The sequence below is a fragment of the Cupressus sempervirens genome, chromosome 10 (genome assembly GCF_028749045.1).
Source record: "Cupressus sempervirens isolate cs-2001-9-10 chromosome 10, ASM2874904v1, whole genome shotgun sequence".
Lineage (NCBI taxonomy): Eukaryota > Viridiplantae > Streptophyta > Pinopsida > Cupressales > Cupressaceae > Cupressus > Cupressus sempervirens.
The window spans coordinates 430,741,006-430,767,688 of record NC_143127.1 but is presented as its reverse complement, the minus strand read 5'-3'; the positions used below and the strand labels follow the sequence as shown (position 1 = coordinate 430,767,688).

General features: G+C 34.6%; 1 pseudogene; it reads right to left on the bottom strand.

The window, feature by feature from the left end:
- Positions 1-287: 287 nt before the first annotated feature.
- On the bottom strand, positions 288-26,627 carry LOC149534565 (polyadenylate-binding protein 2-like; annotated as a pseudogene).
- Between the last annotated feature and the right edge of the window lie 56 nt (positions 26,628-26,683).

The window sequence follows — 26,683 nt, the reverse complement described above, 5'->3', positions numbered from 1 at the left end:
GAAATCACCAAGCTATCCAGGCAATGATCTAGTAGTGTAGCAAAGAAATTTCCATGTTGATGATGGTTTCAAGATGTATTGGCCTTGCTTCAAAAGATGGTGAATCTGCAATAGTGTAGGATACACTAGTAAAGGTTGGATGGTAGTGAGTTTCAACAAGGTTTGGTTTCTTAGCTAAAAATTCCAAGTCTAGAGAGTATTCTAAGTTGTCCATGTTGTATTCCCCACATGATTATTAAAAAAAGTAGCATGAGTTATTAATAGTTTATCAAGTTTTGGAAATTTACCTATTGTTTTTGTTGTTGCTGAATTTGTTGTGCACCACCCCTCCTTCCACCCATTCTTTTTCCTTGTTGACTTTGCCTCTGTAATTGAAACAGTAGCATAAAAATTTTCATCTATGTCATTGAAGAGTGAATGCTAGGTAGAAAGTTTTGTTGATAATGAAAACCTATAGGCTACAGGGAATTTCTAGCCAAAGTAACTCCCTGTAAATAAAAATTAAAGTACTACCCATCCCATTTACAAACCTATGGAGGAATCAGACCATTAGGACCTTGACCGTAGAATAGTTGATGTGGGGTGAGCCTTGGAGCACCAAGATGATATGGTGATAAACTAGTTGGTATTGTAGGAGTAACTCCAATAAGATCTCTCATCTAAGCAAACTAGGCCTAGCATGACAATAGATCAAGCATATACATTGTTTGCAAGCACTTGAATCTTTTGTGGATCTAGCAAATCAATATGGGCATCTTGAATTTTCTACCACAAGAGCTATACATATCTATAGTCTAACCCTTCTCTCTAGTTTCATTGAGCCAATGAAATATAAAGAGGTTTCCTTCCATTTATCTTTCCACTGATCTCAACAACCTACAATTCATGACAAATACATCACATTCAAAACCATGCCATGCTCCAATGGATAGAAAATAGGAAAATCTAGTTAGATACTATGAATTCAAACAAAAAATCTAACATGATAATAAATAACATCTTATAGCATGCATGGCTTCTTCTGGAGAAGAAAAAGCCACAAAATCGGATCCCCTACTCTAATCTTGGGGTTCCCTCATAACCCAAAAATAGTGGCATGACATTAAGAAATTAACTACACAAATAAGTGGAATGTTTTGCCATGAGAAGCTATAGGAGTTGAATTTAACCACATTATAACCCACAAGAAAATAATAAAATGAGTAGAATCTTAACAACATCATAGTCATGAGAAGACATACCTTGCAAGATGTTATGGTGCCAAATTTTGAAAAATATTCTCTTAGCTTTTCATCATCAATGGAATCATCCAAAATTTTCAAATACAAATTAGCACCCTAAATTTTTTCCATTTTTGCTTTCTTCTCTTGTTCAAACTTGGTTTTTAATTTTGCCTCCCTTTTTTAGCTTTTTTTTGTGCCCTTCCAACATATCATTCCTTTTCATCATTAAAAACATTTCCATTTAAACTGACAACAACATTAACTACATCATCTGCATTTTCAAAATTAACAAATCCAAATCCTTTGGATTTTCCATCCACATTCCTCATAAAAATTGCACTAGTGATGGGGCCAAATTTACTAAAAATATTTTGCAAGTCTTCATATGTAGTCATGTTAGAAAAAAAATCACAAAAAAAATATTGCTAGACTTGGAACTACCCATTGATTGATCTCTTTCTTTATGTCTCACAAACAAGCCAACATAGACCTGCTTGCCATTAAACAACAAGCCATTCAATTTTTCAATGGCACTTATTTCTACCTCTTCTTTCTCATACTAGAAAAAAGCATAACCTTTGGACTAACCATAACTATATTTTCTTATATCAACTTTTCCTACATCAACTCTTTCACACCCAGTTACATCTATGATACCCCACCAATGTCTATTTCCTATCAAGATACACATATCCACTTGCCTCTACAAAGATTCACACCTAACTCCCACTATGTTTGGTATATTGGGCCCTTTCACATATAAAAGACCATTACCAACTAGATCTCATATTTTAATGGATAGACCTTATGTTTATAACTCCAAATTATCTGACAAAAATTGTAGTAAAAAGTCCTTCACAACTTCTTACAAATATACTTAGAGCTTAAAACTTTGCTTATTTTATTTTATCTAGTGTCATCTACATTAATTTTAATTTGTTTACAAGCTTGCACAAGATCAATTTTGAAAAATTAATAAGGCTAATGAATTACCCAAATAGTAGACAGGGTGGTATACATGAAGTGTTCACACATGATGATCATGCTTAATAGTTATACCTCTTTCTCTCACAAGAGATTTTTTCATAACCAATAATGCTACTATATTATCTATAAAGTAGAGTTGTAAAAAAAAATATTTGAATTGTAAAACAAGGCGTAACACCCTACCAAGTGATCCAAAAGAATTAACCTAAAGTTTTACTAAGTTTTTCGAACATTTTTTTTAAAGAACAACATACACATCAAACATAAAGTAGTGGAAGCAATAACATACAAACATATAGAAGCAAACATAACAGATTATATTCCTTAAGGATCCCAAGATGTTGAGTCACATTTAAAAATTTTAATTAATACTAAGTCTAAAAAATACCACATCCACATGAAAGAATAATTATAAGTCCAAGTCCATTTAAATAATATACATTGGTTCTAAATGCCACTTGGCAATAAAATTCAAAATGCACAATCATTCACTATACATGTCATAGAGTATGAAAGGTTGAAAGAATATACATTTATAAAGTAGGTTACATCATCCCTTTCAAATCCATGAAACAAAGTACAATACAATAAGTAAAGATCATCCACCATAAAGATATAATCATCCATCATAAAGATATAACCATTCATCATAATACACAAAGATAGAATGAAAGAAAAAGCAGACAAGGAACTCCATCCACAACATCAATGGATGGACCTCAATGGTAAGAGTAAAAAGCACTACCAAAGGCCCACTCCCACCATGCTAAGGAGATAGTCTCAAGTCCCAAACAAGATATCAATCCAAAAATCAAAATTAATATCTAAGTCAAGGAAACCCTAAAAGTAATCTAACTCAAAGGTTTCAAGATAAATCGACATCTAGACCCAAAGGCAAACACAGACACATAGGAAACCTACTATGTAAGTGGGCAAGTGTCATCACACCAGTCAAAATTAGAGTTATCCTAGTAGTCTAACTTGATCCTAGCCCCCTAGTGACTCTATGCAACACTAGTATCCTCTCGTACTAACAAGGCATACTAACAATGCACGATTGCAACCAAGCATTCTCTCTACTCCCATCCTAGTCTGTACTAGCACTCTAGGCATGGGTGAGAATATATAGAGACTCTTATTAGTTTTATTTTACTCTCATTTAGTGTAGTGTTTTCACTTATTAAATAGCTTACAATGGGTTACCCTAGCAGCCACTTTGGGCCCCAACCTCCATTGCAAGCCACTTCCTAACATTACATATAGATAACCTACCCTAAGCTCATCCAATCACAAATCAAAGAATCATAGTATTTCCCTCAGTCCTATACAAGTGACTGGAAAGCATCAAAAAATAAATCACAATAACCCATCAGTTCTTTACAAGCAACTGAAAAACATCCTGAAAATATTGATCAAAGACTCAAAATGGTTAAGTCAAGTATGTCATATCATCCATCTCATTATCCCACAAGGACATTGAAAATAATAGCCAAAAATATAATCAAACTCATCAAAGAGCATACCAACACATTACCATGGTTGAGTTTAAAAGATCAAAGATCAAATTAGCATAATACCACAATCATAGAACTCCCAAACCTCTAGTAGACGTCCTAAGACTAGTCAACACTCTAGTCAACCCAAACCCAAAACATAGACATAGATAACATAGTAGTTTCATTGTTTAGTTAGATTTTGAAAGCACATAGTTGAGTCAATAGTAAGGTTTAAATATTTGTTTCAATGTAAGTTTGTGAGTACCTACGATTTACATTTTAACCCTTACTATTTACCCCATTCTTATTTTTGAATAAAATGCACAATTATCCTAATTCAATTTTAAGTTCATTGTTCCAAATGACTTAAGGCTAATTATTTATTTTAAATATTAAAATAATACTCATTAATTTTAAAATAATGAATTTACAATTTTATTAAAATCAAAATTATGAATAATAATTAAATAAATTTACAACTCTATTAATTAACCTCTATTATTAATTAAACTTAATTAAATTAATTAATAATTATATATACAAAAGAACTATATAACATCATTTATTACATTAATAAATATTAATAAAATTAATAATAATTAATAATATTAAATTTAATAAAAATTAATATTTAATAAATTTAAAAAAACTTTTATAGCATATGTTTATTTGAAAAGGCCTGCCAACCTTTGGCTTAATATGGCCACCTTGCGACTAGTCATAAGGGCCTGTGACTGTGACAGTACAGAGTACTGTTTCTATCGTAGTACCTTGTAGTTAGTGGCAATAAAGTCACCTATAAGGTGAGGTGGGAGGTGGGGTAAAATACCCTCCCTTATTTAATATTTAAAAAAAAAATTTATTAAAACAAAACAAAACAACTCCCCCCCCCCCATATCATTTACCATAAATATATTTTTTAACAAAAAGTTTCAGTAATATCTTGATTGGGAAAATATGACCAACCAATCAAATTTAAATTTTAAAAATTCCTTTTCAATTCAAAACCCTTCCTGATTTAAATTCCAATTTTTAAATCTACTAGACAAGGGTTCTACTAATAATTTAATCCTAATGAATATAGAAGATATTTGATACAAAAGAACAAAATATTGAAAGATTCATACAATTAAATTTGGGAAATAGATTTCAATAGTCACAAAGAAGACAGGAATAATAACGTAATTAATTAGGCCAATCAAAACACAAGAATATACCTGGCTCTAATGCTAAAATCAAAAACACCCAAAAGATTTGTGAGAGAAATTTCTTCTCTCAAAACCTTCTCTAAAAATTCCTTCTCCAAAATGAACCCTCAATTATGGATAAGGAGTTCTTTCCTAAATTTGGGGCACTAATTGTGTGATCACGCAAGAGGACTCTTTGCTCACAACTTTTTAACTCGTTATTATCTTTCTTTTATGTTTTCATGCATGTTTATTGCAATATAAAATATCTTTATTTAAATTCACTTGACTTCTATTTTTTAATTAATTTATTATTTCTTAAACTCATGCATATTTTATACAATTTTAAAACTCTTAAAAATTTAATATTTTTTCACTCTTTAATTTATTTTCGAAGTGTTAATTGATAAAATATTTATTAACTTAAGTAAAATAATATTTAGCATTTATTTAAAAATGATCTCCTAAATATATTATTATTAAATTAAATTAATATTATTACGCTCTAAAATTAAACTTGTAATTTTATCTTTAAATTTAATTCTTTTTATTTAATTAATTTCTCAATTAATTAAATATAATTTAATAATATTAAAAATATCACAATAATTTCCATTAAATTAAATCATTAATTTAATCTTTTAATTAGACTTAATTAATAGAAAAATACCAAAGATCCAAAGGACGAAATACGAAAACCCATCATAGAAAACCACATACAAGATCAAACTAAAGGGTTATAATCATGAATTTATGTCATACGACACATTTGGAAGGTAATCAACTCATATAATTGTCCTAATTTTGTAAGACAAGTAGGTTTAAAGGTTAGGATTTGGACTCAAGAATTTATCTCCCCTCTCTTACCATTGAGATAATGCAATAAGGTACACTCATCCTAGAAATTCAGGGAAGTCAATATCCAATACCTACAATCTGCATAAAATTCACACATGTACAAGTACATATATACTAAGCTAAATAGGCAATGGCAGGAAGTTGTACATCATGTAGATCCCGACTAGTAGATGACTACAACTCCCTTCCTTAACCACATCAAAAATGTCATATATAAAGAAAATATACATACACACTATACACATGCAATAAAGGGTAAGTATCCATAAGAAAACACCTATAATAATACATCTAACTAATCATCATCAATAAGTAAAATCACTATAATAATCATCATCATGCATACATGCAGTAAATAATACCACGTAGTCTCATCATAAAATCAATTGAATATGAAACAATATCTATTAATCTAAAAGATAATGCTACTAATCATCAAGCATAAAACTGGCCTAAAAGAGTTTGGCAATAATAACAAAATGTGAACTAGGGGTAGGCACTACACAAGGAATGGTAGAGTTCCATAAGGAGATACCCTTCTCATCTACCATATTTGTTCAAGGAAGGGAATAGATATTGATTCCATTTTTATTTAATGTTGAAGCAAACTAATAAATTGGTAATTACTGAAGCTTCTTCTACTTTTTTTTGTAGGGTGTTGTGTAACTAAAAAGAACTCTCTATGAACTTAGTTTTCACATTTTAACGTTTAGTCCTATCCCAGGCTATAATTGCTACTCAATTAATGTTTTTTCCATCTGAGGCATAAGACAAGATAGGTTATGATTTCTTTTCAACTAATAAAATTTTAAGAGATAAATCATGTATATCAAAGTCCTCATATGCTTTATCTCCTCGAAGAGTAAGAGCCAAGTGGGTTCCATCATCAATGTGAAAATGACTCTCGAAGTATTATAGATTGTTTGAAACTATTGTGACAAATAAGAATCATTAGCCCTAAGATATGCCTTTACAATCATACCTTTTGGTAAAAGCTTGTGGGCACCAGTTGAGAGTTCTTGCAAGTTTACAAGGACTATAGCATGTGCCAAAGGTTTGGTAAGTTGTTCTGATAAAGGTACCAAAACTACCATACTTATATCCACTAGTCTTTTAATTGCCATCCTCTACACCCACACAAGTATTGAACATAAGTAAAGAATCCATAAATATATTTCTTCATTTAACTTTTCCAATTTTTTATGAAAATTAAAATCCATTGAATCTAATAAGTTAGAAAAACATGACAACAAAAAAAATACTTAAATAGAATCAATGTGCATCTCTGTCATTTTTGTGTAGGAATGAAAAAGTTAAGAAAGTTGAAAGGACAAACCAATTTCTCTATTATTCTACAATTAGGAATAGTGCTAAAGCAATCTAGAATGAAGAAAAATAGAATTTGAGTTTTTGTACAGTAAAACACATAAAATATATGAAAGTATAAAACAAATTTAGATTGTAGCAATTTATCACTTGAATTCACCCAAAAGAAATTTCTGCAATAAGTAATCTACTCTAAAACATTTAAAATTTGTTGTGATAAATTAACTGGAATTTTATAATAGTGAAATGGTAACTAGAAATTATGAGACAATAGTTATGATTTTCATTAATTTCTTTCCTTATTAAAATTTTACAATATTCTAACCACATGAACCATTGTGGTGTTTCTACCAAAGACTTGAGATGAAAAGATTAAGTGTCAAATTACCAATAAATAATTTGTATGCTTGTGGATCGTACAATTCTAAAATACCTTATCTTGTTCCCAAACACCATTTGCATCACCCTCATCTAGAAGATATTGTTGATATGCACTATCATCCTCAATAGCTTCACTCTCAATTAATCCATTTAGTAGGGATGATACAATAGGCTTTGCAGCCTTGAACTATTGTTATATTCCACCCTGTTAGCACACAAATTTTGATCTAAGAAGGATCTATCTCAAACTTTTTGCTAATCTCACATTCAAGATAACACTTTCAGGCCAATCATCAAGTTCAATTGCACTAATCAATGGAAGGAGAACTTCCAATTGTAGCCTTCTCAATCCATCTTTTATTGCATAACTACATGTTGGCTTATCCTAATTGATAATAGGAAATAACTACAACATTTGTTAGCAATATCTAACATCTAAGATCTTTTCATCCAAATCATGAGCCTATCTTCTAACTTTTTAAGATATCTTTACATCCATATCATGAGCCTTCTTGTAACTTTGTAAGTTACATCATTAATTATGAATATGGCATTAGCAACTTATTAGTCCTTAGTTTTACAACTTAACGACTCTCTCACCTACTCTTTGTTTTCTATTTGTAGCCACTTCAAAAGTGGACATGAAAAAATTCTATACTTTTAAAAGGAAAGTAAATACAAAAAATAAATCAAAGCCTATACCATATTTCCTTTTAAAAAATCACAAACTCCTTAGTCTATAGGCTAAGACTTTCAAGTCTCATTCAAATCTACAAGTTGAGGTTACAAACTATCCAATCCTATCCTATAATTTATATTGATGATAGTATCAAGGGCCAAGAGATGCACACCCTTTCAAATCAAAAATTTTGAGGTCCACGCAACCTCCACTTATAATGATCAAGTCAATTGATTGATTGATGTTCAAAAAGATCTAAATATACTTACCTACCCAATACTAAACAAGTTCTCCTTCATAGCTTTCAAAAACTAGTGGTCCTTTATATTTATTTCATGTTTAATTAGTATTTGGTACTTGGTCACTTAACATACACCAAGTCTCGACATTAATCAATACCTGACATTTGACCAGATTACTATGTTGTTTGTGCAGGAGAACCTTCCATCTAATTTGAAAGATACAACACCTTTGGGAACATCTAAAGGATCAAATCATTAAGTGATTTAGGATAGTATGTCAAATAACACCTTTTGGTCCACTTTGTAAGACCTGGTCCTAGGATTTGGCATTTATAAGCCACTTGGTCAACTATGGTCAAAGGACACAATAGCCTTTAGACTTTTGGGAATTTTGGTATTTCTTGTGTGTTTTAATAGTTAGGATCCATGAGGAATCATTTATTATTACTCAAGGATAAAAATTGCTCTTGTGAGCAAAAATTGCAAAAATACTCAAAAAGTTCCTTAGCAACTTTTTCTGCAAAGTTGCAAACTTTGAAAAATACTATAGAAATGCTAGCAAATGACTAAGTGGTTTGATAACCAATTGTAACCATTAGGGAAGGCCTTCAAATAGCCCTACCAGGTAGGTGGAAGGTAGAAGATGTAAGATTTTTTCTCAAATCAATGAAATTTATCCATTTTCCTATATTTTGTGTTGTCTTGGCTAGTTGTATGAGCATGCACAGACAAATCTCTTGAAGAGGGTCACCATTTTTGATTCCCCTATCAACTAGCTTCCTTTTGGACTTGTTATCATGTTCTAATTTAGTCTATAACTCCAAATAGTGTCAATCTTGTCTCAAAACTAAACAACCATGCCTATCAAAATCAGCAACAAGTCATAATATTTTGACAAGACTACATATTCCCACTGGCCAGACAAATACTAAGAGCCAAAAACATTTTAGAGAAACTGTGTTTTTCTTTCAATCATAGTGACTTCTACCAAATCTCTTTTTTAAACCACTTTGACCAAAAAATCAATATCTTCAACAAAATGTTTATTTTAAAAAAAAATTAATCATTCTTTTATTTTTATATCACTATCATTTGTCAACTATGTAACTTTTGAGTCAACCTCATTGAATTATGTTTCATGAGTACTTATTCACAAGAACCCACCTACCACTAATAAATTGATGATCTAAAGAGGCTTTATAAGAAATGGTTCACAAGACACAATGAATCCTAAAGGTTTGGAAAATGGGGAAGCAAACTAACAGATCTTAACCTTGAGGGAAACTCAATAGTTAAGCATGCTTAAGTAGGAGTAATATTGGAATGGGTTGCCTCTGAGGAAGACACAATGCTTCACCTATGTGAGCATCACCTAGATGGAATGATCACTAAGTGATCCATTCATTCTCATGGGAGATGGCTTTTGGTGAACCACTACTCGTGAAACATGGGTTAATGAGTTTGACTCAAAAACTACATAGTTACATCCTAACAGCAATGTCACAATTTGACTTGTGGAAAATATCTACTACTTATCATTCTTCCATTTCCAATTTTCCCCAATTTTGACCTTTTTTCCTGGATTAATAATTTTTATATCCTATATATATTTTCCTAATTAAGATAATGGCATAATTGTTATAGAGTACACATGCATTGTAAAAAATCCAAAATAAATTTAAGGAACAAATGAAAATATAGTAACAAAGATTCTTGAGTGTGGTTGAAACATTTGAAATAGCTCAAAATTATCCACACAACTCTAAATAACAAGTGACCTCAAAGAACTCAACATTTAAATCAGCCAATTATTCATTAATCTTGACTACTGGCACATCATCTATTTATGAGAAGAGTAATATTGAAAGAGCCTAATATGGATGGTGTGAATCTCTCTCTGTATAGACAATTAGATGTAATTAAGACCACTTACCTTTTCAATCAAAATCATATCCAAAACAACACTTTGGTTATTTGTAAGACTATCACATTCAAAGCTATTATCTGAAATTTACTTCTTTTCAAGATTCTCCATTGAATTCAATCCATATTCTACAGAATTCAAGGACTAAGACACCACCATAGATTGCCTCAATGATTAAATATTAGTAAGGTCTTTTATGCTATTTTTATACATAATTTGCCTCAAAAACAAATGTCCCTCTTTGCATTTGTCTATTTCTTTTGACTATAACAATTCAAAACAAGCTACTAGCATTGTTTTTGGACAAAAAAAGAAAAATCCTAACAAGAGACAAAGAAACAATTTTTGATATTTTTTCCCTAGTTTATCATTTCCCTAAATTAAATTATTTTTATGTTAGAAAAGCATTCATTAGACCCCTGTAGCTTTTCAAATTCAAGACTTTCAAATTTGTATATCTCCTTCCCATCAAGCCAGTGAATTAAATATGAGAATTTCATGAGCTTCATAACAAAATTAAATGCTATCATCACAGAGCATGATAAAGAAAACAAGGATGCTTTCATTCTAGTACACCCAAAGTATAGTGATAAGATTAAAAAACATGATACCTCCCCTTGTAATAGGGTGATGTGGGATACTATAGAGACTGCAATAGATGATTTTGGTATATGCTTTTTGTATGCTTCTAATGACTATAGAGAGAGAACAATGTAACTAGATGGCCAACAATCTCCAAAAAATTCTATGGATTTGCATTGAAGATTTTAACATGGTTGAATATAATGAAGATAAGAAAGGTAGGAAGTCTAAAGGATAATGAGTTGTTATTTTGGCCTATATTTAAGAGGTCTTTGAATTTTTTGATCCCCTTGCAAAGAAGAAAGAGTTTTCGTCATTCATTTGATATACTTGGTGCAATAACTAGCCTACACAAGAAAAAAAAAATTATGTAGATTTAATAGGTTCTATGCCAATAGGACTTTCTTCTCTTTCAATTCTTCCTTAGGGATTAATGTAGTTTTTGTGGTCTCTAACTCAATGTTAGATCACTTGCCCATTGCTACCACTATTACCTAGAATGCCCAGACTTGGTATTTTTAAGCTTGATGTCTTCCTTCTCAAGGTAAAGGAAAACTTGGGTGCCATCATAACCTTCCTCACTACATTTAGAATGTTTTTAATTTTTAATTATCTGACCAAAAATTTCCAATAAATTATTACTATTTTCATCGTGGAGAAAATATTTTGGTTGATTGATGCTTTCCAAAACTACGAGGCTTTTCTTACCTATGCACAGGTTCTCCTAGAAATGACAAACCACAACCTCGCTTCAATAAGGTCACAACTATATTTTCTTGAGCCTAAGATGCACCCATAGAGTACTAAAGGAAATAGAGCCATGACATAACCAAACCTATAATGTAATCAAATTCATTCCCAAACTCATCTCATTTTGGTGCAATGACAAGAAAAACATGAAGAACCCAGTAACTAAGCCTAGAGCCACAAATAGTGAACATTTACACCTCTATTCTAACCAATAAACCACTAATAGTTGTTAATAGAAACCATTCCTTGTATGGTTGCATTAAATTTCTTTTGAGTAATTCACATATAGGCAATGGCTCATGGGATAAGTATGGAGAAGCATGAGATAATGATGCTTGTAGGAGACTTACTTTTTCTAATTTGATTTTCTTATTTGGATTGAAGATTACCAGGAGATTTAGTTGGCAATTTTAATACACTATGATTGATAAATGTAGATCTCTTGTGGTTGCACTATCTTTATATGCACACAAGATGGTGGTTAGGGAATCCTCTCAGGACCCACTTAGGTATGTACTATTCTCTAACCATCACCTAAAGAGAAATTTTAACTGTGATAAAATGCTACAAAGCCACATGGTAAATGTTATACTAGGATAATGTTTAAGAAGAACCTATCTAAGTATATTGTGATTGAGAAAATAATGATGTGCTAGTTGGACCTCATTTTCAAAGGTAATGACAAGGATACTAAAATAGTAGATAGAGGTGATAATTTTTAGAATGAGCCAAGAGATATCCTTGGCAAAAAATAGAGGAAACTCTCAAATATTTAGTTTGGAACTTTCATTTCTCAATTTTAGGATAAATTAAATGGGGAAAGGGTGGATAATAAGGATTCGATAGAATTTTGCTAGAACATTTTCTTGTTATAAGGAAAATGGTCATTTCACTACTATTACTAAACCTCTCAATAGGAACAAAAAAACTATTCAAGTTTGGGACTCTCTTGTGGAGGTATGGACAAACCTTTTTCAAGATTGTGGAAAGAAGAAAGATCTTGACTATAACAAGATAAATAATATTTTCCATTAAAAAATCTTAATGATGAAAGGATAGATGTAGGAATACACCAGCTATGTTCTCAATAGAAAAATATTATTCAAGTGGAAGCAATAATTGGAATGTTTTGTCTATTCTATGTAGGAGTGTGGATTAATAGTTCATCCTTGTTTCCCTTCATGAAATATAATTTAGAAGATATTTTTTTTGGTTTGAAAATGTCCATATAGGTAGCTAACAATAGAGAAGGACATACATTTTAGGTTTCAAGTTATTTGGGATAAGTTTCATTTCCCTGTTCAACAATCAAGACTACCATTGATACTAGATGTAGGGTATGTTTCTTTCTCTTTATCTTAAAATTTTCTATGATTTTTTTCTCCTATGAAACAAACAAAATTATGATGCAGGAGCATCTAGAGGTATAAGGGCAATCCTGTGTCACCCAAAAAAATGTACTTAGACTTAGTTTCTATTTCATGTGTTTTCATTTTTGGATACCCATTTGGGTCAAATAAAGGTTCCAACTCTCACAGTTCCACTATCAGTGTTCGTGTAAATCCCAAAAAAATAGGAGCATGTAATTGGGCCATCATTTTGGTAAACTAGAAGGTGTGAATTGGCTAGATGTAATTGTGATTTAGAACATTCCAAAAAAAGAATTAGGTCAAAAGGCCCCACGGTTTGAAAGTTATTGCAATTTTTTGGGTTTTGGAGACCTCCTAAGAATGCTTCAAAGTCAAGTTAGGGGCATTAAATGACCTCAAAAAGGGCCAAAAAAATGGGGGATGAGTGACGCTTGTACATAAGGCTATAGAGCACTTTGAGAGATTTTCAAAAATGTAAATGGTTCGTCAATCGAAGCTACCGTTCAAAAGTTATGCCTCTCGAAAGTTTGGTTACCATTTCTGGATTCTTCTAGATTTGCGCCGACTTCTAACGCAGCTTTTGGAACCTTCTATTTGGTTGGTGGATGCCTGCTAGCACCTTTTATAATGTATTCCTAGTCCTTAACCCTCTAGGGTCTATTTAAGGAGATTCCTGGCATTGTAAAAGGTAGTTCGGAGTGGAGTTTGAGAGGAGCTACTAAAAGGAGAAATTATCTCCACATTTATGCTATTGTAAGCCCTTAGGGAATTTTTTGAAGTTTATTTTCTTTGCATTGAATATACTAGCTTATTTTTTAGTTAATACAATATCCCTTTTCTATTGTGTCCATTCTATTCTTGGGTTGTTTCCCCATCAAGTGGTATCAGAGTTGGTTTTCCTGAGTGTGTAGACAGAGCACTAACTGTGAGGTAGTTTGCACGAGGACTATGTGGTTGTGGGTTTGAGTTAGAAGATGCCTCCATGAAGAGAGTGTGGCAAAAGGGCATGATCTATTAATCTTGAGGAGGTTAGAGCCCTCCAAAGGTAGGTACAAGCATTGAAAGAGGAGCTTCGTAGAGGAGCAAATGTTGTCGCAGGTGATGACAGTGAGGATGACAATGAAGAAGAAGAAATGGGACCAAAAGGGGAATTTGATGGGGAAGTTCTGAATCATGCAGAGGAAAGGCTTTTTAGGGCCATTACTAAGTTTGGGAAAAGACCTACAATTGAAGTGAGTGTATTTTCAAGAAATCTAAAACCAGATGAGTTGATCGATTGGATCAATGAACTGGAAGAATACTTTGAGTATGAGGATATCAAGGACCTAGATAGGCTTAAGTTTGCAAAGGCCAAACTGAAAGGCCATGCCAAAATCTGGTGGCAAGAGGTTCAATTGGAAAGAAATAGAAGAGAAAAGGAGAAGATCACAAGGTGGGATCGCATGGTGGACAAATTGAAGAAGCAGTTCATTCAGCTTGATTTGTTTAAGAAGATGCATGGGTTAAAGCAAGTAGGAAGATTAGTCCAAGAATATACAAAGGAATTTTACCGACTCTTGATTAGAGTGGGACATGCAAAAGCAAATAAGGAGAAGGTTACTCGTTATATCAGTGGGTTGTGTCCTAGCATCCAGGAGGAATTAAGTCTAGTAAGAATGACCAGCATTGAAGAGGCATACCAATTTTCCCTACGAGTTGAAGAGAAGCTGAATAAAAGGTTTGAAGGAAGACAAAGAGGGTGTAGTCAAGGAGGAAGGGGAAGTGGTAGATCATCTGGAGGCTACAATGAAACCCAAAAGAAAAATGAAGATGTGGGTACTAGCAGGAACCAGAGGAATGAGGGTTTCAACCACTTCCATGATCAAGACTTTGGAAATCAGAGAGGAAGAGGTAGAGGATGTGGAAAAGGAAGAGGAGGCTTCCATGGTACCTGTTTCCATTGTAATGAAGAAGGTCATCGTGCCTTTGAATGCCCTCAATGACAACGAAGGACAGATAGGAGAGCTAAGGGCCAAGCTAGGTTTGCTCATGTGGATAAGGATGCACAATCATCACATTTAGAGGATGCAAAAATAGGAGAGACCTTGGTAAATGAAAGAGTCCTACTAAGTGGTGAGATTAAACCAAGACAACGGAGGAGTTTGTTTTGTACCAGATGCAAGTGTGAGGATAAATGTTGTGACATGATCATTGATGGTGGTAGCACAGATAACTTGGTATCAAAAGAGATGGTCTCTAAGCTGAAGCTCAAGAGGGAGAAACATCCCCAACCTTATCATATTGCTTGGGTAAAAGATGATCATAAGGTCTTGGTAAGTGAACAATGTTTAGTGAAATTCAAAATTGGGAGTTACCATAATGAAGTTCTCTATGATGTTATTTTGATGGATGTTTGCCATCTATTATTGGGAAGACCATGGCAGTTTGATAGACATGCAGTACATGATGGACATGCAAACACATACTCTCTGACAAAGGATGGAGTTCACCACAAATTGAAGCCCATGAAAAAGGAAGGTGAAAAGGTATGTAGCAGTGCTAGGTTTTGTCTTGTTGATGAAAGGAAGTTTTTAGATGGCATGAAACATCAACATATGTGATATGCTTTGATTCCTAGGAAAGATAAAGAAGGTAGTAGTGAAATACCACTTGAAGTTTCAAATTTACTAGGGGATTTTGGAGATATTATCTCTAATAATGTTCCAGATGTATTGCCACCAGTAAGGAAAATCAGTCATCAGATAGATTTGATTCTAGGAGCTAGTTTGCCTAACAAGGTTGCTCACAGGATGACTCCTACTGAAATAGAGGAGCTAAATAGACAGGTTCAGGAGCTGTTGAGGAAGGGCTTGATTCGAGAGAGCCTGAGTCCATGTGTAGTACCTACAGTACTTGCACCAAAGAAGGATGGAGAGTCAAGGATGTGTATAGATTCTCGAGCTATAAATAGGATAACCATCAAGTATCGTTTTCCTTTGCCAAGGATAAATGATCTTATGGACTACTTGAGTGGAGCTCAGTACTTCACTAAGATAGATCTGAAAATGGCTATCATCATGTATGGATTCGAGAAGGAGATGAGTGGAAAATAGCCTTCAAGACCAAGGAGGGTCTTTATGAGTGGTTAGTCATGCCCTTTGGATTGACGAATGCCCCAAGCACCTTCATGCGGCTCACGAATGAGGTACTTAAGAAGTTCTTGGGAAAAATTTTTATTGTCTATTTGGATGATATTTTAATTTTCAGCAAGACTTTGGAACAACATTTACTGCATATTCGTAGTGTCCTAGAAAGGCTAAGGGAAGAGAAATTGTTAATTAATCTAAAGAAGTATAACTTTGCAAAAAGGGAGTTAGTCTATTTGGGTTTTTTTATATCACCCGAAGGTCTCAAAATGGATTCAAAGAAGGTAAAAGCCATCTTGGAATGGCCTCCTCCAAGGTCTACTACTGAGGTAAGATCATTTCATGGTCTAGTTAGTTTTTACAGGAAGTTTATTAAGAATTTCAGTGGCATATGTGCACCCCTAACTGATACAATAAGAGGGGATAGAAAAGAGTTCAAATGGATTCCAGCAGCTGCAAGAAGTTTTGAATTGCTAAAGAAGAAGGTAATAGAACAGCCTATGTTGGCACTTCCAAATTTTAGAAAAGTGTTCCAGGTGGATTGTGATGCTAGTGGCAGTGCTATTAGGGTTGTATTAACACAAGAAGGTAAGCCTATTACATATTTTAGTGAAAAATTGAATGATGCAAAGAAGAAGTATTTTGTTTATGATCAAGAGTTCTACGCAATAGTTCAGGCCTTAAAGAAATGGAGGCATTATTTATTGCCACAGGAATTTGTTTTGTATACTGATCATCAGGCATTACAGTACCTAAATAGCCAAGGTAAATTGAATCAAAGGCATATGAAGTGGGTAGAGTTCTTGCAGAGTTATACATTTGTGTTGAAGCATAGAAGTGGAAAATCTAACAAGGTTGTAGATGCACTAAGTAGGAGATAGTTGTTGCTTACAGTAATCCAGGTTGAAGTAGTCAGGTTTGATGAACTCAAGAATTTGTACCCTGAAGATCTTGATTTTCTGAAGCATGGAAAGCTTGTAAAGAGCCTGTTGTTATAGATAGAACCAAGTGGTTAGACTATTTGATTCAGGATGGCATGCTGTTCAAGGGTAGTCAATTGTGCATTCCAAGGAGTTCCATGAGGGAAAATTTGATTAAGGAGAAACATAGTGGAGGGATAGTAGGACAGTTTGGTCAAGATAAGACCATTGCCATTCTTAGAGAACATTATTGTTGGCCTCAAATTTCACAGGATGTGAAGAAGTTTGTATAGAGTTGCCAGGTTTGTCAAGTTGCCAAGATGTTTAGTCACATACTAGCCTATATCAGCCATTGCCTATTCCATCAAGGCCATGGGAGGACATAAGTATGGATTTTGTTCTTGGATTTCCAAGGACACAAAGGGGTAATGACTCAGTATTCATGGTGGTTGATAGGTTCTCCAAAATGGTACATTTCATTCCATGCCACAAAATTCATGATGTTGTCCATATTGTAGACTTGTTTTTCAAAGAGGTGGTAAGACTACATGGTCTTCCAAGGAGTATATTTTCTGATAGAGATACTAAATTTGTGGGGTATTTCTAGAGGACATTGTGGAAAAAGTTGAGAACAGACTTGAAATTCAGTTCCATGCATCACCCACAAACTGACAGCCAAATAGAAGTGGTAAACAGAAGTCTAGGCAATTTGCTGAGATGTTTAGTTGGGGATAAGCCCAAGGGATGGGATTTCATTCTACCACAAGAAGATTTTTCTTACAATAACTCTATAAATGGGAGTACTGGAAAATCACCATTCCAAATTGTATATGGGAATAGCCCAAGGAATGCGCCTGAATTGAGGAAGATAGAGTAAGGGGAGAGGACAAGTGCTGAAGTGGAAGAATTTTCTTAACATATCAAGCATCTACATGAGGAGGTTTAGGCACACATTACCAAAATGAATCAAGAGTATAAAGCTAGGGTTGATCAAAGGAGAAGACAAAAGGAATTCCAAGTAGGGGATCTAGTCATGGTGCACTTACGAAAAGAAAGATTTTCAGCCGGTACTTACAACAAGCTGAAAGTGAAGAAATTTGGCCCCTGCAAAGTTTTGAAGAAACATGACTCAAGAAATGCATATGAGGTGGAGCTGCCAGATGGTATTCACATTTCTCCCATTTTCAACATTGCAAATTTAATAGAGTATCATGATGATGGTGCAGATGAGGAGCTAGTGTTAGAGCCATGTCCGATTCCTGCTTCTAAGAAGGAGGAGATAGAAGACATTCTAGATCATCATGTGGGTAGGAGTACCAGAAATGGGCAATATGAAGAGTATTAGGTCAAATGGAAAGGATGACTGATCGAGGACTCAACTTGGATTTCAGTAGCTGAGGTTTCCCATTTGGGATTTCCTCTACCATTCATAAAGTGACAGGGTATCTTTTCAATCTACCCTAGGTGTCTAATGCAGGAGCATCCAGAGGTATAAGGGCAATCCTATGTCACCCAAAAAAATGTACTTAGACTTAGTTTTTGTTTCATGTGTTTTCATTTTTGGATACCCATTTGCGTCAAATAAAGGTTCCAACTCTCACAGTTCCACTATCAGTGTTCGTGTAAATCCCAAAATAATAGGAGCATGTAATTGGGTCATCATTTTGGTAAACTAGAAGGTGTGAATTGGCCAAATGAATTTAATTGTGATTTAGACCATTCCAGAAAAAGAATCAAGTCAAAAGGCCCCGCGGTTTGAAAGTTATTGCAGTTTTTTGGGTTTTGGAGACCTCCTAAGAATGCTTCAAAGTCAAGTTAGGGGCATTAAATGACCTTGAAAAGGGCCAAAAAATGGGGGATGAGTGAAGCTTGTACATTGGGCTTTAGAGTGCTTCAAGAGCTTTTCGGAAATGTAAACGGTTCGTCAATCGGAGCTATAGTTCAAAAGTTATGCCTCTCGAAAGTTCGGTTACCATTTCTGGATTCTTCTAGATTTGCGCCAACTTTTAACGCAGCTTTTGGAGCCTTCTATTTGGTCAGTGGATTCCTGCTAGCACCTTCTAGAATGTATTCCTAGTCCTTAACCCTCCAGGGTCTATTTAAGGAGATTCCTAGCATTATAAAAGGTAGTTCGGAGTGGAGTTTGAGAGGAGGTACTGAAAGGAGAAATTATCTCCACATTTATCCTATTGTAAGCCCTTAGGGCATGCTTTGAAGTTTATTTTCTCTGTACTGAATGTACTAGCTTATTTTTCAGTTAATACAATTTCCCTTTTCTATTGTGTCCATTCTGTTCTTAGGTTGTGTCCCCATCAAGTGGTATTAGAGCTAGTTTTCCTGAGTGTGTAGATAGAGCATCGACTGTGAGGCAATTTGCACCAGGACTGTGTGGTTGTGGGTTCGAGTTAGAAGATGCCTCCATGAAGAGAGCATGGAAAAAGGGCACAAGCTATTAATCCTAAGGAGGTTAGAGCCCTCCAAAGGAAAGTACATGCATTGCAAGAGGAGCTTCATAGAGGAGCAAATGTTGTCGTAGGTGATGACAATGAAGAAGAAGAAATGGGACCAGAAGGGGAATTTGATGGGGAAGTTCTAAATCATGTAGAGGAAAGGCTTTTTAGGGCCATTACTAAGTTTGGGAAAAGACCTACAATTGAAGTGGGTGTATTTTTAGGAAATCTAAAACCAGATGAGTTGATCGATTGGATCAATGAACTGGAAGAATACTTTGAGTATGAGGATATCAAGGACCTAGATAGGGTTAAGTTTGCAAAGGCCAAACTGAAAGGCCATGCCAAAATCTAGTGGCAAAAGGTTCAATTGGAAAGAAATAGAAGAGGAAAGGAGAAGATCACAAGGTGGGATCACATGGTGGATAAATTGAAGAAGCAGTTCATTCCTGTGGACTACGAGCTTGATTTGTTTAAGAAGATGCATAGGGTAAAGCAAGTAGGAAGATCAGTCCAAGAATATACAGAGGAATTTTATTGACTCTTGATTAGAGTGGGGCATGCAGAAGCAAATAAGGAGAAGGTTGCTCGTTATATCAGTTGGTTGCGACCTAGCATCCAGGAGGAATTAAGTCTGGTAAGAATGACCAGCATTGAAGAGGCATACCATTTTTCCCTACGAGTTGAAGAGAAGCTGAATAAAAGGTTTGAAGGAAGACAAAGAGGGCACGGTCAAGGAGGAAGGGGAAGCAGTAGATCATCTAGAGGCTGCAATGAAACCCAAAAGAAAAATGAAGATGTGGGTACTAGCAGGAACTAGAGGAATGAGGGTTTCAACCGCTCCCATGATCAAGACTTTGGAAATCAAAGAGGAAGAGGTAGAGGACATGGAAAAGGAAGAGGAGGCTTCTATGGTACCTATTTCCATTGCAATGAAGAAGGTCATCGTGCCTTTGAATGCCCTCAATGAAAAGGAAGGATAGATAGGAGAGCTGAGGGCCAAGCTAGGGTTGCTCATGTGGATAAGCATGCACAATCATCACATTTAGAGGATGCAAAAAGAGGAAAGACCTTGGTAAATGAAAGAGTCCTACTAAATGGTGAGATTGAACTAGGACAATGGAGGAGTTTGTTTTGTACTAGATGCAAGTGTGAGGATAAATGTTGTGACATGATCATTGATGGTGGTAGCACAGATAACTTGGTATCAGAAGAGATGGTCTCTAAGTTGAACCTCAAGAGGGAGAAACATCCCCAGCCTTATCGAATTTCTTGGGTAAAAGATGATCATAAGGTCCTGGTAAGTGAGCAATGTTTAGTGAAATTTAAAATTGGGAGTTACCATGATGAAGTTCTTTATGATGTTATTCTGATGGATGTTTTCCATATAATGTTGGGTAGACCATGGTAGTCTAATAGACATGCAGTACATGATGGACATGCAAACATATACTCTCTAAAAAAAGATGGAGTTCGCCACAAATTGAAGCCCATGAAAAAGGAAGGTGAAAAGGTATGTAGCAGTGCTAGGATTTGTCTTGTTGATGAAAGGAAGTTTTTAGATGGCATGAAACATCAGCATATGTGTTATGATTTGATTCTTAGGAAAGATAAAGAAGGTAATAGTGAAATACCACTTGAAGTTTTAGATTTACTAGGGGAGTTTGGAGATATTACCTTTGATAATGTTCCAGATGGATTGCCACCAGTAAGGCAAATCAGTCATCAGATAGATTTGATTCTAGGAGCTAGTTTTCCTAACAAGGCTTCTCACAGGATGACTCCTACTAAAACAGAGGAGCTAAATAGACAGGTTGAAGATCTTTTGAGGAAGGGCTTGATTCGAGAGAGCCTAAGTCCATGTGCAGTACCTGTAGTACTTGCACCAAAGAAGGATGGAAAGTGGAGGATGTGTATAGATTCTTGAGCTATAAATAGGATAACCATCAAGTACCTGTTTCCTTTGCCAAGGATGGATGATCTTATGGACTGCTTGAGTGGAGCTTAGTACTTCAAAAAGATAGATCTGAAGAGTGACTATCATCAGATATAGATTCAAGAAGGAGATGAGTGGAAAATAGCCTTCAAGACCAAGGAGGGTCTTTATGAGTGGTTAGTCATGCCCTTTGGATTGATAAATGCCCCAAGCACCTTCATGCGGCTCATGAATGAGGTACTTAAGAAGTTCTTGGGAAAATTTGTTATTGTCTATTAGGATAATATTTTAATTTTCAGCAAGACTTTGGAAGAACATTTATTGCATATTTGTAGTGTCCTAGAAAGGCTAAGGGAAGAGAAACTGTTAATTAATCTAAAGAAGTGTAACTTTGCAAAAAGGGAGTTAGTCTATTTGGGGTTTGTTATATCACCCGAATGTCTCAAAATAGATCCAGAGATGGTAAAAGCCATCTTGGAATGGCCTACTCCAAGGTCTGCTACTAAGGTAAAATCATTTCATGGTCTAGTTAGTTTTTACAGGAAGTTTATTAAGAATTTCAGTGGCATATGTGCACCCCTAACTGATACAATAAGATGGGATAGAAAAGAGTTCAAATGGACTGCAGCAGCTGCGAGAAGTTTTGAATTGCTAAAGAAGAAGGTAACAGAACAACCTGTGTTGGCACTTCTAGATTTTAGAAAAGTGTTCCAAGTGGATTGTGATGCCAGTGGTAGTGCTATTGGGGTTGTATTAACCCAAGAAGGTAAGCCTATTGCATATTTTAGTGAAAAGTTGAATGATGCAAAGAAGAAGTATTTTGTTTATGATCAAGAGTTCTATGCAATAGTTCAGGCCTTAAAGAAATGGAGGCATTATTTATTTCCAAAGGAATTTGTGTTATATACTAATCATCAGGCATTACAGTACCTAAATAGCCAAGGTAAATTTAATTATAGGCATATGAAGTGGGTAGAGTTCTTGCAGAGTTATACATTTGTGTTGAAGCATAGAAGTAGAAAATCTAACAGGGTTGTAGATGCACTAAGTAGGAGACAGTTGTTGCTTACAGTAATGCAGGTTGAAGTAGTTGGGTTTGATGAACTCAAGAATTTGTACCCTCAAGATCTTGATTTTACTGAAGCATGGAAAGCTTGTAAAGAGCTTGTTTCTGTAGATAGAACCAAGTGGTTAGACTATTTGATTCAGGATGACATGTTGTTCAAGGGTAGTCAATTGTGCATTCCAAGGAGTTCCATGAGGGAAAATTTGATTAAGGAGAAACACAGTGGAGGGATGGCAGGACATTTTGGTTGAGATAAGACCATTGCCATTCTTAGCAAACATTATTTTTGGCCTCAAATTTCACAGGATGTGAAAAAGTTTGTACAGAGTTGCCAGGTTTGTCAAGTTGCCAAGGGGTTTAATCATAATACTGGCCTATATCAGCCATTGCCTATTCCATCAAGGCCATTGGAGGACATAAGTAAGGATTTTGTTCTTGGATTGCCAAGGACACAAAGGGGTAATGACTCAGTATTCGTGGTGGTTGATAGGTTCTCCAAAATGGCACATTTCATTCCATGCCACAAAACTCATGATGATGTCCATATTGCATACTTGTTTTTCAAAGAGGTGGTAAGACTACATGGTCTTCCAAGGAGTATAGTTTTTGACAGAGATACTAAATTTGTGGGGTATTTCTAGAGGACATTGTGGAAAAAGTTGAGAATAGACTTGAACTTCAGTTCCACACATCACCCACAAACTGACGGCCAAAAAAAAGTAGTAAATAGAAGTCTGGGCAATTTTTTGAGATGTTTAGTTGGGGATAAGCCCAAGGGATGGGATTTGATTCTACCACAAGAAGAGTTTGCTTACAATAACTCTATAGATAGGAGTATTGGAAAATCACCATTCCAAATTGTATATGGGAATAGCCCAAGGACTGCACCAGAATTGAGGAAGATAGAGCAAGGGGAGAGGACAAGTGTTGAAGCGGAAGAATTTGCTAAACATATCAAGCATCTACATGAGGAGGTTCAGGCACACATTACCAAGATGAATCAAGAGTATAAAGCTAGGGCTTATCAAAGGAGAAGACATAAGGAATTCCAAGTAGGGGATCTAGTCATGGTGCACTTATGAAAAGAAAGATTTCTAGCCAGTAATTACAACAAGCTGAAAATGAAGAAATTTGGCCGCTGCAAAGTTTTGAAGAAACATGACTCAGGAAATGCATATGAGGTGGAGCTTCTTGATGGTATTCACATTTCTCCCATTTTCAACATTGCAAATTTAACAGAGTATCATGATGATGGTGTAGATGAGGAGGTAGTGTTAGAGCCATGTCGGATTCCTACTTCTAAGAAGGAGGAGATAGAAGACATTCTATATCATCATGTGGGTAGGAGTACCAGAAACAGGCAGTATGAAGAGTATTTGGTCAAATGGAAAGGACGACCGATCGAGGACTCAACTTGGATTTCAGCAGCTGAGGTTTCCCATTTGAGATTTCCTCTACCATTCATAAAGTCACAGGGTCACTTTTCAATCTACCCTGGGTGTCTGATGCAGGAGCATCCAGAGGTATAAGGGCAATCCTGTGTCACCCAAAAAAATGTACTTAGACTTAGTTTTTGTTTAATGTGTTTTCATTTTTGGATACCCATTTGGGTCAAATAAAGGTTCCAACTCTCACAGTTCCACTATCAGTGTTCGTGTAAATCTTGAAAAAATAGGAGCATGTAATTGGACCATAATTTTGGTAAACTAGAAGGTGTGAATTGGCCAGATGAATGCAATTGTGATTTAGAGCATTCCAAAAAAAGAATTAGGTCAAAAGGCCCCACGGTTTGAAAGTTATTGCAATTTTTTGGGTTTTGGAGACCTCCTAAGAATGCTTCAAAGTCAAGTTAGGGGCATTAAATGACCTTGAAAAGGGCCAAAAAATGGGGGACGAGTGAAGCTTGTACATAGGGCTATAGAGCACTTCGAGAGCTTTTCAGAAATGTAAATGGTTCATCAATCGAAGCTACGGTTCAAAAGTTATCCCTCCCAAAATTTTGGTTACCATTTCTGGATTCTTCTAGATTTGCGCTGACTTCTAATGCAACTTTTGGAGCCTTCTATTTGGTCAGTGGATGCCTACTAGCACCTTCTAGAATGTATTCCTAGTCCTTAACCCTTTGGGGTCTATTTAAGGAGATTCCTTGCATTGTAAAAGGTAGTTCAGAGTGGAGTTTGAGAGGAGGTACTGAAAGGAGAAATTATCTTCACATTTATGCTATTTTAAGCCCTTAGGGCATGTTTTGAATTTTATTTTCTTTGTACTGAATATACTAGCTTATTTTTCAGTTAATACAGTTTCCCTTTTCTATTGTGTCTATTCTGTTCTTGGGTTGTGTCCCCATCAAATTATTACATTGAATGCACATTTATGAAACTATAGGTGCTTTGATCTAACATGTTGTGTTGTTTTTTTCAGAATGAATTGTCAAAGCCTAGAGAAATCAAAAGCATAAAATACTAAATATTTTTCCAAAGGACTATAAAAACTTTTGTGAAATGAAAACCTGGGCAAAAAAAATCACTTGGTCACTAAGGGCATATATTTGTAGTATTGTCTCTTGGGTTATCACCTCTTCCTCATTGTAAAATTTTAGGTCCTGAGGAAAGATTGGGAATAGAATCAAGATGGTACCAAAAAATGGGATTTGTCAATATCAAGGGGAACCATTAACATGAAAAATAATACAATAGTCTCAATGGAAGTAAATAGTATGACAAGAGCCACTGATAATAGTTCAAGACTATGGTAAACATGAAGGAAATATATTTCATCCACTATCAAATAATAAATTGACCTACTTTTATACAAGGGAAATAAAGTAAAGACTTCAAACAATGGCATCATGACATTCATTAGTATAAAGACATAGTGTAGTTACCATGGAAAGTGGATATTAATTTTTTATGTTGCTCTATTCTTCTTTAAGTATTTGGCTTATTCTTTTAATTTTGAGATTGTTCCATCAATATTGGTACAAGACACATAGTCCTTTTCCAAGTGGATCAATGCAATTTCAATTGTTATGGTTTCAAGTTGCAAAACTCACACAAGTGTCAAGATTAGAGATCCCTTAGAATAGTAATTTTTTTGATGACATGTCAAGGACTAATGAGTAGGAATAATACCAATGTAGTGTCCTAGACAAGGTATATTCATGGAATGGAAAAAGGTGTGATTTAATGTTTAGTTGTTAACCTTATTGCATGTTTCATTGATATCTAGATGCCAATTCAATATACATCTATTAACCCATGTATGCTCTTGTACCAAATCCTAAAATATTTGTATAACATATATTTCATAAACTAACTATGAGATAAAATTACTCACAACAAATACCTTGTCTCAAGTCACTAACCTGACCTCCCTCTCTTGGATCAAACCTACGATCCCCCAACTTATCATTCACACCTCATATCTACTCAATGACTCTTAAGACCTTTTAATGGTAAAATCATACCATAACCTACTCTTTCCAAATACTAGACTCCAAATTCTAACCTTCATCAACCTCTAATCACAAGAAAAAGGTTGAGCACATTTCATCCAAAATCAAATAGTCTTCATACCCCTTTTAACTATAGACTCAACTCTGCAGCACTATAATAGAGATAATTACAATCAACTCTTATTATTCCAAAGCACATGTATTTCCTTGCATTGCGTCCTACTAACTAAGGAGAAAGTAATATGCATGTATCCACATCCCCTTTTCAAACATGGGGTCTCCATCAATGTGAACTTAAAATGTATCACAATTTACTTGCTTGCTATATACCCTAAATAATGGTTTTTACACTTATTCTTTAAATACTAATACCTCTTTTAAAAATTTACCAAATGAAATGCCACAACTACCAAAATGGGGTGGATTCAATGTCCTAATATTCCTTACAAATAAATATTCAAAAGGAAACCACTATCTCTCCTATGAACATGCACTAGAAACCACTATTAAAACTATCAAAGATATGAAATATACAAAAAAAAAAACTATTTATTGATGACAGAACTTCATACAGTGACTCTTATCTATTCATGATTGTAGTTTACATCATTTATAGACCTATATCATCTCATTAAATTGATAGCCACCCTTTCTAACTTTCCCATTACCATATTAGACCACTTTATCCATTAATCCCTTATGTTGTCAACATTAACAACAATGTATC